Below are 2,900 nucleotides of genomic sequence, written 5' to 3'. Positions count from 1 at the left end.
TGAATTTGCAGAGAAGGATGCAGAGAAGGATCCCTCAAGAGACTCGCCGGAGAAGAGGGGGGCGCGCCAGAGAAGAATTCGGCCGGAGAAGAAGTTGGCTCGCCGGAGAAGAAGATCCCGTGTGCTCCGCGCGAGCTCGGTCGCCGCGCGAGCTCGGTCGCTCCGCGCGAGCTCGGTCGCCGCGCGAGCTCGGTCGCTCCGCGCGAGCTCGGTCGCCGCGCGAGCTCGGTCGCCCGCGCGAGCTCGGTCGCCGCGCGAGCTCGGCCGCCGCGCGAGCTCGGTCGCCGCGCGAGATCGGTCGCCGCGCGACGGCGCCGGGAGGCGGGAGGCGGGGCGGAGACGGGGAAGGCGGGGCGGGCGCGGGGTGGGGGGGGCGGACGGGGTGGCAGCGGGGCGGGATCGAGGCAGGTGGATTTTGGACGGGGCTGGGGGGCTCGGTCGGAGCGGGGCCGTTCGGCCATAAACCTTATATAGGGGCCGGTGGTGCTCAGAATAATATTCTGAGCACCGGTTTCAGAATAGTGCAACCCTATATATATATATATATATATATATATATATATATATAAAAACATGTGCAGTTTCCACTAGATTCTGCTAGACATTCAAGTTGATAAGGGAATAGTTGAAGTAAGGGACCCATTGAGTAGAGGCGTGGAAGGGTTCCCTGACTTGCAGCGCTTGCTCCAGAAGTAATTTCAATCATTAATGACGCGCTATATCTTTCGTGAGATATCAATTAATTATCCACTCATTTAATCATTCTTTTGCCTGGCAGGGTTTGGAGAGTTTTCAAGAAAAATTTTAAGGGTGGTAACTTCGCAGAGAAGCTAACATTTACTCATGTACCGTGCGCCCAGCAGCCACAGGGGACGAATCTATGTGGATACTACGTTTGCGAGTCCATTCGCATGTTAACCACTGAGAAGCACAACGATAATAGATTCAACGTAAGCAATAACATTCATAACTTTAATTTATTATCGTCAATATTTCGTTATCAAGATTGATATAGTCATATTCATCTCATTTTCCTATATAGGTCGACTTCATGCGGGAGAAGCTCCAACCACACGAACACCTACAAGGAATTACGGAGGAAGTGGCGGGACTTCTGATGAGAGAAGTAATAGACGACAACGGCTTGTTTAGTCCAAATAGGCGCATCAAATGATCCCCATGTAATAGTTAGAATAGACGACGGGCTTTAGTCCCGGTAGTCGTGAGCTCCATGTATATGTAAGGGGAATCTATGAATAGACTTTTGCTTCCAATATTTGTTTGCTCGATCTATATATAATGAATGAACGTGTACAACTTGTAGTAGCGTACAAATATATGCAACTTTTATTTTAAAATGAAAAAATGAAATAGAATGGGGGTGGTGGCGGGGGGGGGGGGGGGAGGGGGGTGCTGCACCCCTCAAACCCTAAAGCAGCAGCGTTCTGCGCGCGCCACGTAGAGGGCCTTTTGTCGCGGGCTGTATTACCACCCGCGACAAAAGGGGTGTCCCCTGCGCGCCCTGCGGCTGCCACGTGGTGGACCTTATGTCGCGGGTGGTAAGCGACCCGCGGTAAAAGGTTGGGCCTTTTGTCGCGTCTCCGTTGTCGCGGCTGGCCGCCCGCGACAAAAGAGTCTTACGACCCGCGACATTAGGCATGTTTTTCACTAGTGTAACATCAGACAACAAACCAGAAGAAAACTCAGCGATGCATGTGTACATGTTTTCTTGCATTGATTCATGATTGCTAGAAAAGCTAAGAGCATCTCCAGTCGCGTCCCCCAAACCGTCCCCCAAACCGCGCCGGATCGAGCGTTTGGGGGACGTGTTTCGTTCATGCCGCGTTTGGGGGACGTCGCTCCCCAGCCGCGTCCCCCAAACGCCGCCCCCAAACATTTAAAATAATTTTTTTGGCTTTTTTATTTCAATTTTCACAAACTAATACATAATTTGGAACGTGGTTTACACGAAAACATAATTGGGAACGTGGTTTTCCACAAACTAATACATAGTTTGAACCATCGTTGACACAAATATAAAATTTTGCAAAGAAACTAAACCTAACTAGGTCGTGCATCGAAGGTTTCCTGTGTTCGCTGCTAAGAAAGAACACTCGAGGGCACACCCAGTCACCTAAACTGGAAAATCCAGGTGGTGACGGTGCCCTTGTTGGTTCTACCGAGGAAGAACAGACAGAGACCTCCGTGCACGTATTCGCTGCGAAGAAACAACACTCATTCAGTCGTCCTCCTCGTCGGTGCTGTCGTCGTGGGAGTCCCTGTCGACGTGGTAGTCCCGGAGGCAGCGCCTCTCGTCGAAGACCTTGACGCTCATGTCCCTGTTGCCGAAGTAGGAGAACACGAGGATGAAGCCGGCTTCGAGGCTGTGGTGGCGCGCGAACTTCTCCCAGCCGATGTTGAGGTACATCTTGCCGCGCGCGTCGTAGATCGCCTTGACGATCCACCGGCAGAAGCCGCACGAATGCTCCCGCAGATGCATCGTGCGCGGGCGTACGCCGCCGACGTACTCGGCGAAGGAGTCCGGCAGCCTCTGGATGCCGCGCGGGTCGCCCTTGAGGACGTGGACGAACTCGAACAGGACGTCCGGCTCCACGTCCATCTCCGACGATGAAGACGACGGCGTGGGAGGCGACGGCGAGCGTTCAGCTATGCCGCGGCCACGACCACGACCACGACCACGGCCGCGGCCGCGAGGTCGGCCTCCGCCTCTACCAGACATAGCGTCGAGTCTTGTTGAGAGATGGTGGCGGCTAGGGTTTGGGAGAGAGGCGCTAGGGTTTGTGTGTGAGAGGGACGATGAGAGGCGCCCCTTTTTATAGGCCGGAGGGAGGCGGAGGAGCGGTGGCGCTCATTAACGCCGGCACGCAGAGCTAGGCGCG

General features: G+C 54.2%; 1 long non-coding RNA gene across 1 annotated transcript; it reads left to right on the top strand.

Moving 5' to 3' along the window:
* The first annotated feature begins 788 nt into the window (after window positions 1-788).
* LOC127330751 (uncharacterized) lies at window positions 789-1,350 on the top strand. Its single transcript, XR_007869412.2, has 2 exons — window positions 789-950; window positions 1,043-1,350. It is a non-coding gene; the product is annotated as an uncharacterized lncRNA (long non-coding RNA).
* Window positions 1,351-2,900: the final 1,550 nt, after the last annotated feature.

The sequence above is a fragment of the Lolium perenne genome, chromosome 2 (genome assembly GCF_019359855.2).
Source record: "Lolium perenne isolate Kyuss_39 chromosome 2, Kyuss_2.0, whole genome shotgun sequence".
NCBI lineage: Eukaryota > Viridiplantae > Streptophyta > Magnoliopsida > Poales > Poaceae > Lolium > Lolium perenne.
Note: the sequence above shows the minus strand (reverse complement) of the source record. Positions and strands in the feature narration are given on the sequence as shown.